Source organism: Phaenicophaeus curvirostris, chromosome 4, assembly GCF_032191515.1.
Source record: "Phaenicophaeus curvirostris isolate KB17595 chromosome 4, BPBGC_Pcur_1.0, whole genome shotgun sequence".
In the NCBI taxonomy this organism is placed as follows: Eukaryota; Metazoa; Chordata; class Aves; order Cuculiformes; family Cuculidae; genus Phaenicophaeus; species Phaenicophaeus curvirostris.
The window spans coordinates 65,404,650-65,418,945 of NC_091395.1; the positions used below are offsets into that span (position 1 = coordinate 65,404,650).

The window sequence follows — 14,296 nt, forward strand, 5'->3', positions numbered from 1 at the left end:
CACTGTGTCAAACTGTCATCCTTACCATACTTCTCCAATATCAGGAAATTCCTACTTTTGCCTCTATAGTATGATGGTCCTTGAAGTAACAAAAATTCTATGGTGGTTTTTTTTGCATGGTACATATATTGCCTTCTGAATGTATAGTACGCACCCAGACTTGTGCATACTATAAGCACATAAAAGTCAACAGAAGGTTGGGAAACTCTGTTAAAGAAGCTTAGCATCCAGCTAAGGCCAAAGCAATTAAAGCCTTTCTTCTTTATTAATTGTGACAGGTATAGCTGAAGTTAGACAGCAGTCAAGCTACCAAGCATATAATAAACATAAGGCATTAAGCAATGTTCTCTTCTGCAAATTTTAGATGCAAATCATGAGAAAAATAATGTTCATATTGTCAAGAAATTTATTCACTGAACGGAGAAAGTCTCTACGTAATGAGAACCATACTGAAGCAAAGACAAATATGTAGTGCAGATTTGGTCTATTTTACTGATCGCAAAATCTGCTTGGGTTTAAAGCATATGTCACTACAAAAAAAATAAAATAAAATTCAAACTTGAAGATTTGAATTACATTGTCTCTAATAATTGATAACATCCTAGCTGTATTGTAGATTTATTGTCTTCCTACCCAACCAACATGCTGGCAATGCACAATACCTTTGTCTTGTCCACAGGTTTCTGAGGCAGTTGTGTTCAAATTTAAGTTGAAGAGGTGAAGGCTGTAGACCACCAGCAGCCAAGTCACTAGTTACGTTTTTACTGGGACTTTCCACACCACAGCTCCTAGTCCTGTTGGCACGTTCTCCTTTTCATCTGCAAGGAGGGATTTCTCAGCAATATTAGTGACATCATCTGTTAAAAAAAAAAAAAAAGAGAGAGATTTAATCCAAATTAGATTTAACAACTTTGATGGCAGCAATACAAATTAAAAATATTTACACAGGGCAACAAAATGTAACAGAATAATATATCATGCAAAATTACATGTATGGTATCTTGTTTCTATTAAGAACACGTATGCAGTCTAATTCATGATCTTCTTTACAAGATGGTCCTCAATGAAAGCTGCATGAAAGCTGCTAAGCTTTTTGACAATTAGATCAGGTCAATCCAGACCGTTAACTCAGTGTAGCTAAATTTGTATCCCATTTCAACCAAGTTACTTGATTTGGGGCTACAGGCTTCAATTGTCATGGTGGTCACCTATAATTTGTCACGTACAGGCTGGCCGTTGCCATGGATCTTTATAAATACAGAAAATATACCAATATAAGGAATTACCATGTGTTCTGTTGAAAAGAGGACAAGACAATTTCAGATAACCTGAATTCTATTCTTCTGTCTGCATATAACTCTCCTGTACAGAGAAGGTAATGACCACAATTTCCTCTCTGGAAAAAAAAAAAAAAACAATCAAGAGAGATGCACAAAGCCTTCATATTGTTTCACCTCACATTTCTTGTTAATATTTCAACATATTTTGATCACAATAGGAAACAAAAGAAGCATTCAAATTTTTGTTGATATGCACAACATGTTAGTTTGGATTGATATTTTCTGAGCACAGAAAAATCTATTTACAGAAATAAAATTATCTTTATGGAGATATCTTTATGGAAAAGAGCACACTGAAAGCTTAATGACTAGAAGAAAGTCAAGTTCCTTAATCAGTATCATCTACCTCAGTTTGCCAAGAGTCTCCAAACACCTATGACAGAATCTTTTTCACTCTGTGGAGTACAGTAAAGAGAGTAAAGCCTCCTCAGCAATAAATTTCTCAGCAATGTCTAGGCAGGCATGGCCATACCAAGATCTCCAAAGCAAAGGGCTAGCAGACATGACACAGAGCCAACCAAACTCCGAGGCTTTTGTGCACGAAAGCTGGAAGCTAGAGAGGATACCCTGTCAGAACAGCACTGGAACATGACAGATATAACTATTGCCATGAACACAGTTCAAGGCTTTACAAAAAGCTGTACTTAACATTAAGTAAATCAGGCTTGCATCCGACGAAATCAGTCCCCCCCAAAAACTCCTAAATTACTTCCTTTGCTGGAAAATATTGCATTCATTTCCAGTGTTTTAACATTAACAAGTTGATTCTGTAGTTAGTGGCTTAAGAACTAAACCCTTGGGGAAAATCTTACCAGCTTATTTGTTCAATAAAGACAGCCATCTAGGCAGCATTTAATGGAGAAAGAAAAAAAAAAGTCTGTATAGTTATTTCCTCAGGGCTAAATTCACTGCTGTGAGAAATATTTTTGAAGAGGATGAAAGTATAGCTAGGGCTAGATCATGGCAAGAGATCAAAGCACTGAAACAACTTTGTCAGCATCTTTAAGTAGCACAGAAGGTTGGAAAAGAGGAATTAAATTTATTTATATAGTAGCAAACCTCCTCAGGGAGAGAGGGAGGCCAAGAGACTATTTTTTATGACGACAGATACGTCTGACTTCACAACATCTTCATCATCCTTTCTGAGTTACCCTGTTTGTAAATATTCCAATATTGTTGTTCCACATAAACCAACAATTTATTGCTTTCTCCTAGCCTTCAGGAAGCAATATGAATCCATTTGAGTAAAACTGAAAGAGAAGGTTTACCCACATCAACAAGTGAATATAGAAACACCTAGAAGACAGCAACAATTTGCAGGTCAAAGTAATGGCAGCTATCAGGCTAGTAAAATGACAATCAAAAGGAAAAAAATTCAGAACGCTTAAAAGAAAAAGTAAAAAAGCCCACAACTTCAAATTCACAAGTTAGGAAGGTCATTCATCTAAATTTAAAAATGTCGTTCAGTTTTAGCAGATCTACTCATTCCCTAGTAACAACTCTTCTAAAGGAGAAATTCTTATATTCTAGAAAACTCATTGTTAGTATGAACAGTTATATTTAAGTTCTCCATTAAGTTTTTAAATAAAAAGTATCTTAATAATATTTTTGGCCAAGTAAACTCCTTTATATAAAGAGAGCAATGTTTACAAAAGCTTTGAGAGAAGGATGAAATACAAATCTAGAATCTGCAATTTCAAGTTGCTGTAATGATAGCATACACACTAAAAATAGTACAGTAATTTTACAATATCTACTTTTAAAAGTGGCTGTTTCAGTGTCACAGTATACCAATGAGATTACGAAAGAAGGCTAATTGGCAATAAGTCTTGCAGAAACTAGGCAAATTTGAAACATTTAATTAGAAGTCTCTAGAAGTTACTAGACAGCTATTCACAATGAATTACCAACACCCATCGGAAACCTACAACCCACTAATCTTCAGCTTCAAAAAGATACATTAATACAAAAATAACTTCAAATAATTGGATACTTAATTTCTCATTTCCAGTAACTGCTAAACTAAATCTTATGGCAGGGGAGGAAGGATAAAGAGGGGAAGGTGTTGCTGTGTAAATATATCTGTTAATCTACAAACAAACAGAGCATAAGCCACACTTGTTCAAATTCATTCACAACTCAAAATAAATCATACACACCAGAAAATCTTCAAAGAACCAAGACTATTCTAGAAATAATTTGACAGATGAGCTCATGTTTGATAAATTACTAATTTCACTCAATTTAACAAAGTCATCAACATATTCCTATCCCACAGCTATGGCAGTACATGCTCAAAAAGGAAAGTTAATTCATTTATGTTATTAATTTTAAAATAGCTCTCTAGAAAAAAGTTCAGTATTATAAAAAAAAAAAAAGGTCTTATTTCTGTTTACATGGCAATCACTTGCAACACTTCACAACATTTCCAGAACAGTTAGGAAAGGCCAGAAATTATCCAAGTTAGTTTGGTTGGGGTTTTTTTAATTACAAACTTAAATACACAGAAAATTCTGTTTCTTCACACATAATTCCATCATGCCTTGGAAGCATTTTATCTGAAGACCAACATATACGTCAAGCTAAGAGAGTAAACGCTGTTGTCAACCTCCACCCTTTACTTTACACTCCCAGAATGAGCAAAGCCTTCAGATTCTCAGAGATTTTAGCCAAATCTGTTCACATGGGACATCTTAGACCAATTTAACTCTTGAACAGTATGCATGACTTCCAGAAGGTTTTGGAAAAAAAAAAATTACTAAGGTGGCCAGGTATTACAGATTTCTTCTTGGAAAGCAGAACAGCTGAGGATAATTCCTCTTACAATTGTGGTAATGCCATATACAGTCCATACGTGTAGGTCTGTGGACTACATGGCAGACAACTGAGTGGGTGTGGGGGCATCTCAAAAGAATTCTTTTTTTCTGTAGAAGAGAGGTACTAACCCTGCCCCCTGTCTTCCATCCCTCAAACAGCAACAGGCAGGATCCAGCTATAACCTTCAGAGCAAAAAAAATAAAATAAAATAAACATATCACACCATTAACACGTGGTAACAGCAAAGTAGTTGCCCTGAATATTTCCAGAGTCCTCTCTCTATCCTTGTACAGCTGATCCACATTTTGAAGACTTTTTGGAAACAAAGCTTTTTGGTTTTAAAATGACTAAGTATGAAACATAGTAGACAGTAACAAGAATGACCCAAATAAAAGGCAGTTCCTTTGGGAGTACAATGCTGAGCACATCTGTGGGTTCTCTGCAGTAGTTGCTATAAATTCTGCTTGGCAAATGCTTTGTAATGGGAACATACATCAACACTGGCTTTTTGTCAGAAGTTATTCTAATCGACAGCTGGAGGTAAGGAGTTCCTTCTTACCACTAAATGTTCAAGCATTAAAAAAGCATACTTCTTTCAAAAAATCCCCACAACGTGTTACTACAGTCCTTTGTTTCTACTCTAAAACATTATATCCACAATATTATTTTGATTTATAATTTGTTAGTAAGACAGCTATTTGTCATGCATACAAATTACACGCAAAAAGATTGCTTCTTCCATTCTTGTCTCCAGTCTTTGATTTCTAAGAATGTGATATTTGAGGTATTTTTATTAGATTCCCTGGGATATCCAGCAGAGCAAAGAATTTATTTACACATAAATAAAAGCCGCACAGATGCAGCCTTTCACGAATGGGATTTGACATGTCAACAGTCAAAACACGTCAGCCACTTTGTCTCTCCTTTACCCATTCAGTCTCCACCTAAAACAGGATATTACAACCAGAAAATGTGATGCTGTCTGCTGTGGCTGCACCAAAAGCAGATGAAGTTAAAAAAAAAACCAAAGAGGTATTTTGTACTTAGCAGTGGTGAGACCGCTCCTCGAATCCTGTGTTCAGTTCTGGGCCCCTCACTACAAGAAGGATGTTGAGGCTCTGGAGCGAGTCCAGAGAAGAGCAACAAAGCTGGTGAAGGGGCTGGAGAACAGGCCTTATGAGGAGCGGCTGAGGGAGCTGGGGTTGTTTAGCCTGGAGAAGAGGAGGCTGAGGGGAGACCTCATTGCTCTCGATAACTACCTGAAAGGAGGTTGTAGAGAGGAGGGTGCTGGCATCTTCTCCCAAGTGACAGGGGACAGGACAAGAGGGAATGGCCTCAAGCTCCACCAGGGCAAGTTCAGGCTGGACATCAGGAAAAATTTTTTCACAGAAAGGGTCACTGGGCACTGGAACAGGCTGCCCAGGGAGGTGGTTGATTCACCTTCCCTGGAGGTGTTTAAGGCACGGGTGGACGAGGTGCTCAGGGGCATGGTTTAGCGTTTGATAGGAATGGTTGGACTCGATGATCCAGTGGGTCTCTTCCAACCTGGTTATTCTATGATTCTATGAAAAGTATCGCCAGAAAGTAAAGACACAATAAAACATTGTGAATACATGGCCCAAGGCAGAAAGAGCAGAGATCGTGCCACAGAGGCACCCTCTTTCAACACACAGACTTACCATCAAGAGAATACTGTGACGTGACGTTTATAGACCATTCCGTATATCCTCAACAAGACTCATTTAGAAAAAGGCACAACCACCATTCTCCATCCTTTATAGAGTGAACAAACTTAAAGAAGACAGAATTACTTGGGGAAATTTTTCCTACTTCTTATTTTTATCATCGATTTTGAAGCCGATATAGCAGAAATCAAAGACATGATAAGGAGCAGGTTCTTGCCTACAAATAATTCTTCAGTGACTACCAGGAACACTGACGGAAACATTCCTGATCTGTTTTAAGCTGTTGCTTTCATTACAAAAGATGTCTTTGGTGGATGAAACACAGAATTTTTATTCAGATACTACAAACAATGACAGACATAAAACAAGTCACTCACATTCTGCATCATCTATATTATAGCTTTTTGATTTGGCATCCCCATAACAAGTCACTCTTTGGGATTCATTTAAACATCTGTCAGCAATGCTGGACTGCCAAAAATAGGTCAACAATTCTGTGTTGTTACTGCCAATTCCCAGACGGAGGGCCTACAAATGGCTGGTAGGCAGTGCATCACACAACAGTGCTTTCATAGGAATTTATATCATTCCTGCCACCTTGTTCTTTTAATTGGATTGTCAATGCAAAGAAAAATCTTCCTACTCTTTCTCTTTTTTTCTGAAGTAGGAAGCAACAGGAATTCTTGAGTGGGTGTTTCAGAAGAATGTGAGTGTGACTTGCTTTTAAAGTTAATTTAAGATCATAAAATAGACTTGGAAAATAAGTTAATTACAGTATTTACTACATTTTATGTGACAAATATGGTGTGCAAACTGCAGGACACAGTTGTTTTTGTGTGCGAAAGTAGGTAAATCTATGTTCTCTATGTTACTTAGTGCTTACATGTAATAAAAATGTTCAAAAACTTTCCTGGTAATTAAGATGACTGGGAAGTAGTACTCAGATATGGGAGAGTTATCCATGTGAAATTATCTCCTTAAAGGCTACCAATAATTAACTAATAAAGTTAGGAATTACATTATCTATTCCCTCCCGTAATCCTTTCTGTCTTCATCCCTTGAATGTGGTAAAAATGAAGTAAGACCTTGTGCCATTGTTCTCTATTGGCAGTAGTTTGGTTCCTCATCAGTTTCAAGCTGTCTTGTAGTGACACAGCAATTGAAGCTATTTTGTCCTGCATTTACACAGCTTACTCAAAGACACAGTCTGGAACAACGAAGGTTTACAAGACTATTTTTCCTCCCTACTCCCACACACAGAGTTTTGTATTGTATCATCAAGATTACCAAGATCGCTGATCTAAGATCATCAGTTAGACAGGCTTTAAATGAGCATAAGCCTAGTTATGGACTCCCTTCCTCACTATTTCAGATATTAGAGATTTTGCAGTTTTAAAGCCTGAACAATGATACGTTACACATCTGTCACTAAGAAGGCAATAACACTTATTTGTATGCCCAAAGTCCTTCACATGATGGACAAGCAAAGGTTTCTGCTTGCAGAAAATATTCCATTTTTTCCACAGGTGCTCTTTAGGGTTTTGTGTTTATTAAACTTAAGTCTAATGCAAGATTTATGAGGCTATTCTGGCCTTTTAGGTTCTGTGACATATGTTTTGTTCATTTACTATTTTGCCTTAACAGTTCATGCAGCAGGTAAGTATGTATGAGATTTATTTAGCCTATCTGGGCAAAAGTGAATACATATGGGTGGCCCTGTACAGAAACAAATGGATTCCCAAGCTGGAACAACCCAAAGTCTGCTTATTATATCTTAACTCTGAAAACACCTTATACAAATGCTAAAATTTACTCATTTGTCTTAATTGACTTTGATATGATTAATTAAAAAGAAAGAACTTTTCACATCAGCATTTAGCATGAGTTTGGAAACTTCCACATACGACTATTGCTACAAGTAATCACACTCACTTTAACTTCCTCTGCATACTCATAATAAACCTGCACTGTGTCACAACAGTGATACTTTATGAGATTAGTTTTATTTTTCAGAGGTTTTGTCAAACAATTAACAAGAGTCTTCTTGCAGCTCTATGCAGTTCTTTCTTTTAAAAGCCAGATCCATAGAGGTACCAGCAGTCTTAAAATACATTGTTCAATACAAGAAAATTTGAAATTAGCATATTTAAAATTCCAACCAAAATGAGAGCCAGGTGCTACTCTGAAGGTATTTGGCAGCTCAAAGGTGGTATCCTGTGAACAACTGGAAAAAGATAAGCTTCTGCTTTACATCATTACAAGGTTCTTGTAGGATCACATAGTATTTCCTCTAATTCAAAGCAATTTCCTGGCTCTAGGGGCTCCTCTTTTTACAAACCCTTGTAACTCAGTAATTTTTGGACAGTTGGTTCAAAAAAAAAAAGATATACAAGTAGCTATCTGAAACAGGTCAAAGATTTGGAAAACCAGAATATATTATCTAAACAGGATAAAATTATCTCTCAAGAGGGGGTAGATAAGATGGCAAAGACCCATTACAGAGAGTCCACTATAATGCTACTATCTCTTTCTGATTCTGCAAGATGTATATTCCTAGGCACAGACATGCATGGAAACAAAAAGCCAAACCTAGTCAAATTAGAAGTAACATTAAGTTGGGAGAAATTTTATTTTTAATTTCAGCATTAGCTATTATTATTATTGCTTTTTAAAGCACAGCCCTCTTAACTTTGATCAGTGTTGCAGGATCAACTAGCATATACTCTGTCTTTGGCTTCCTTGATTTTAGATTGGTCAACATCTCATCTACAAACTAGTTATCAACCAACCCTATGTGCCAGTTCCCTCCTCTCTGTCCCTCCACATGTAAGCCCCTACCTTCCTTTTTATTACTGACACACAGTGCCTATCTTATGGCTAAGAAAACATGAAAAAACCACAAATTATTTACATCAAGTCCACAGTTTCACAGAGCTGTCATCCAAATCTAACTACACGGGTCACTGCTAGTATTTCTCCTTTGCAGGCAATGTATGCAAGGAAAGAGGTTTACTCAAGGTCACCCAGTGAGTCAGCAACAAACTGTGAGAAGGATTCTGAGCAGTCCAGTATGTGCTTGGACTGCAGCTCAGCACCTAACCCTGCCTGGGAAGAAAAGCTGCGCTTTCTATAACTAGTGGCACCAATTAGCTTTGTTAAGACACAAATTGAGCAGCCTCATTGATGTTATGTTTCTGGTATATTATAAGCAAATGCTTCAATTCTAACAGCAAAGTTACAAACATCTATATTTCTCAGAGTAGCTATGAAGTGCACAGATCCTGCATGAACTGTAAACACTTCATAATGATCATAAAAATGACACATGTACATACATCTGCAAATTCTATGCTTCTCAATTGTTTCCTCCAGATTTCAACAAAGACTTGAGATTTAATAAATATCAGAATCCAGCTAGGGTATTATTCTACCTACCCATAAAAGGGAAGTTTTTCTGCTCAGAGTGAGCATTTTAAGGCTATTTGCAGGAGAAGATGTCAGAAGTTTCATTCTTCGAGAAACCTTAGCAAGTCCAAACAAAAACAAGTGTAACAGTTTGAAACAGGCACTGTTTGATTCAAAGACACCACTATCCTTAAGTAAGGGACTTGACACTAGTTTAACACGAAAAAAAAGAGCTCCTTCCAATTAAAATAATAATAATAATGGGAAATGGCAGAAAAAACTCAATCCAAACGCTCTTCAGGTACATGCACTTACAGAAAGATTACTCAGTGATGGAGTGACACCCCTGCCCAGCCTTTTTGCCAAGAGCACCACAAGTGAATGCTATAGAGATAGAGTAATGCGTAAGCACACTGGCTGTTAAATTCTAGTTCTCTGTTAATTCCAGTCCACTTATTTACCAAACTGAATTCTTCAGATGTCTCTGCCATGAGGATTTCATGTCTGACAGTGGCACCTTTCACAACACATTGTACAGACTTTTACAACTATTAATGAAAATGCATGAACTAGTCAAAAGGTATTTAGGTATCCAGAGATGCAAATGGCGAGTGGTATTTCTTAAAACAGGCAGACATTACAAGCTAAGTGCAACTTATCTACCATGGATTTTTCATTCAATAAGACTGAAGACAACAAATCCTGTGTTACTGCAAAGCAAAGGCTTTGACATTTTTGGTTCTTCCTTAATTCAGTAACAGCACCAAAACCATAGCTCAGATTTATTAAAAACAAGTCTAGGACTATTGGATATCAAAACTACAAACTTAATTGGCAGGGGAGGGGGTACTGGATTACATTCTCCCTCTGCTGCATCTCTTCTCCTATCTTCACGTTCTACAGAGAATGAACTCTTACTTTCCCATTGGTGACAAATACCTCATCACTTCCGTCAGTCCTCCTCATCACATTAATACCCTTCATGTGCCATGAGTTCTAATATTTTTTCTTCTAGGGATGTTCTAGAAAATACACATCTAATTGAAGTCAGAACAAGCCTTTTTAGCTCCAGCATAAGCTGGCTTTTAAAGACTGCTTCTTGTGTTTCAGACCTGACTAGAAGACTGCATGCCAAAGACCTTGCACTGACATCAGCTGGATTTAACAAAAGCTACAGAACTGCCCCTGCCTCCAGACATTGTCTTGCCACTATAAAGAGTCACTGTCCTTTCTTGAGGAGTAAACATCTACAAACAGGGACCGAGGAAAGTATGTTGGATCAACGTGGGTCAGTAAGGAGCAGGAAGGTAGGAATCTGCTGAGTTATATTTTAACAGAGCTTTGCCTTCATTTTTATATCATGAAGTTCAGCTTCTAGCCTCCCTAGCAGTAGCTGAAAATACTAGCTGTGAAAATCTGTGTCCTAAAAATATGGCTGCTGCGGCATTCTCGAGATACATTAGAGAAACTAATCTTCTTCCACTAAGTAAATAAATTAAAAGTAGAAACATACCTCTCAAATTCTGGTGCCTGAGATCCTTTTTCCTTCCTCTCATCACACCTTTTTATCCTACATGTATATATAAATTTACATAAACACAGTAACACACATGCTATACACCAAAGCAGGATGCTGTCATTAAATGCTGTTCAGAAATGACTATAGACCTGGCAGGAAAAGTCCAGTTCTGGGGTGCCCAATATCCTGGTCCCTCAGCCCCAGACACAGTGACCCCACCAAAGCATCATATTAGTGTTCACAAAGGTCAGAAGGAACTTGAGCTGGACCATGCAATACACCAGCAAAACACCCATGCTTCGTAGCAGTGACATGGGGACAGGCCAGCCTAAGGGTCACAATGCACAGGGTGGGGTTTCCCATGTTTCTTACACTCCCTTCGGCATTTCAGAGATCTGCTCGTATTAATACAAATGTGCAAAATACCCAAGTTTCAGGAATACGAGTGTGGGGACCAGTTACAGACAAACCTGCTTCTAACATTTCTGCAAAGGAGCTCCTTGCAGCTCTCATCATCATGACATATGCTGAGCTTAAAATTCTTGCTGGCCTGTCAGCAGTAACACAGTTCAGCTTCATTTACTTTGCCAGTTCATAAAGTTCAAGCTCAGCAGCCTTAACTGCAGCTCAGTGCTGTTATCTCATTTCCACAACATTGGAAAGGGGAGTGAACCCCTTTCTTTTGTTGGCTCGCTCTCATACACACACCCTTTTTCCTTTTTTAATTTTTTTTTCTTTTTAAATGTCCTGTTGCCCTACTAAATTTGCAAAAAATATGGGTTCTAGGAGAAGTGTAAATCTGTTTCAATTTTTTTTGCTTTATGAAAAATTAATTCTTAAATTAATATTCTTCAAACATTATGCCAGGAAAGTTCAAGGAAAGTTCATTGCAATAACAAATAGATTGCATCAAATATTTTTTATTCATAATTCAGTTAAGATGGTTTATCTCAAAATTACCTGCAATAGTAACTATGACCTAATTTGTTTTCCTGACAGAGCTAAAAGTATTATTTTTCACTTTCTTTATAACATCATATTTAATACAAAACATAAAATTATGAGTTTTCTGAAAAAACAAAAATGTTGCATTGCATTACTATCTATAACCTGAATTCTGAACAGGAATGTTCTGAGAAATTATTTGTCTGGTTTCAGGTTTGTTGGGTTTCTTTTAATTTGGTTACCCCATGTTTGATAAATCACTTGGCTTTATACCACCTTTTTTTAACTGTGTGTTTATATAAACACGTCCCAGTAAACAGTTTCAGATTAAATAAGCTGCTGCTTGAGTCAGCAAAGATATATACTAGAAAAAGAGAACCAGCATATGCATGCTACTGCATCAGAGTATCCATATTTATTAGGCACTATGGAACAATAAAGTCAAGGAAAGCACAACCATCAGCAGAAGCGCACGTGTTACTGATAAAAGAATATATTGAAGAAGCCGAGTAAAAAGGATGCAGCCCTAGCATATAATTCATCTGGCTTATACTTAGTCATTTTCTACACATATTTTAATATATTCAAATATGTATAAAATATACACACAGATATGCATCCAAAATTTTTTTTTTTTTTAACTAACATGGGTCTTATGAATCTTTCAACAAGGAAAACATAACAGTTTTAAAATTGTGTCACTTAGAAGTCATTAAAGGGGTTAAAATGTATAGGTGCATACTATGAACTGCTATTTCTGGCATAGATTTCCTTTGTTAAGAGGTAAGCCTATAGAGGACTAATGCTGCCACATTACCATTTATGTGCTAGTGAGGACATTAGACTGCTAATTACCCCATTCAGTGCCTGTCATGGAATAGGTCAGAGTGTTGGGTTTGTTCTTTTTGTGTCAACAGGGCCCAGAAGCTTTAAAGTAACCTGTTCACTCCATTGCATGTATCATTATAATTTAAAATTTAGCAGACACTACAATTCTTCATTTCCACATATATTGCCTTGAGCAAACCTGCACTAAATTTCTTTTGTCATCATACAGACAACATTCACCTGAAAGCATTGTAAAAATCCTTGTGGGATTCTTCACAATATTGTTTAACTGTGGCAATTTATTTGCTGGAAGTGCAGCAGCTGTCATAAAACAAACAAAATTCAATTAAACTTTGTACTGGAACATTGCTAAATATTAAATGTTATTGCATTTCAAATTTGATGGGTTCAAAGTTAATTAATTTCAGACTACTGAACACAAGACACACAGGAGAAATTGGTTCTAAAATTAAAAAAAATTACTTAATTACAATATGTATGACTTAGCCACCTAATTATCATCAATTTTTAAATACCAAGCCAAGCACGAACATTTGGGGAGACATCAAAATTTACCTATAATTGATAATTTGGTATTATGCTCTGAAGGTAAGAGAAAGTAAAGTCATCACCATACCCCATGAGATCCTCTGGGTGCTGTACTGCAATAGGATAAATTATCCCTTCCCCTTTGGTTACGATTAATAAAATGGTTCTGGTTAATAAAATATGACTTAGTACTTCTACAAGCAAGTCATCAGCATGTTTGTAGAGGGAGGAAAACATGATTTACACAGATGGAACTACATTCTCCTATGAATATACAACTCGTTTACTCTACGTCCCATGAAATTTCCTAACTGTATTTGGAAATTTTAGTGCAATCTGCTCTAATTCCAAAGGCTGAAGGCATGGAAAAAAGCAGAACACAGCTTAGGCTAAGTGAGCATTTCTCAATGCCCTTTGCCTAACTGGACATCACAATCCATTAAGATCCCCACACAGATTAGCAGCATTTCTTAGAGAATTCAGGTAGCTATAAATGAACAAAAACACTTAGTAAAGCCACATAAACATGCTTTTCAAGGTATAAGACCAGCTTTCACATTTCTTAGCTGACTATCAGTAGCACATAAGGCACCAGAGAGGAATTGCCTTTAAAGAAAGCTGAAATAAAACCATACGTCTGTTTACCTGTACTTTAGTAAAGCCTTTGAGACTAGTTCACACAGCATTCTCCTGGGGAAACCGGCTGCTAATGGCTTGGATAGGCACGCTCTTCCCTGGCTTAAAAACTAGCTGGATGGTTGAGCCTGGAGAGTTGTGGTTAATGGATTTAAATCTGGTTGGTGGCCAGTCACAAGTGGCCTTCCCCTCTCAGGGCTCAGTATCAGGGCCAATTCTGTTTAATATTTTTATCTATGATCTGGATTGAGTGCGCCCTCAGTAAATTTGCAGATTACCCCAAACTGGGCAGATGTGTCGATCTGCTTAAGGATAAGGAGACTCTACACAGGGTTCTGGATAGGCTGGCTGGCTGGTCCAGGGCCAGCTGTATGAGGTTCAACAAGCCTAAGTGTTGGGTCCTGCACTTCGGTCACAATAACCCCACGTGATGCTACAGGCTTAGGGAAGAGTAGCTGGAAAGCTTCCCAGCAGAAAAGGACCTGGGACAGCTGGTCAACAGCCAGCTGAACATGAGCCAGCAGTGTACACAGGTGGCCAAGAAGACCAATGGTATCCTCGCTGGTATCAGA

At 37.4% G+C, this 14,296-nt stretch overlaps 1 protein-coding gene across 1 annotated transcript in view; it reads right to left on the reverse strand.

The window, feature by feature from the left end:
• LOC138720274 (janus kinase and microtubule-interacting protein 1) overlaps positions 1 to 14,296 on the reverse strand; it is a 117,928-nt gene that overhangs the window by 68,139 nt on the left and 35,493 nt on the right. Inside the window, exon 2 of the mRNA XM_069856345.1 lies at positions 663 to 857. The gene's annotated coding sequence lies outside the window, so the exon portion shown is untranslated. The remainder of the gene's footprint in view (positions 1 to 662; positions 858 to 14,296) is intronic.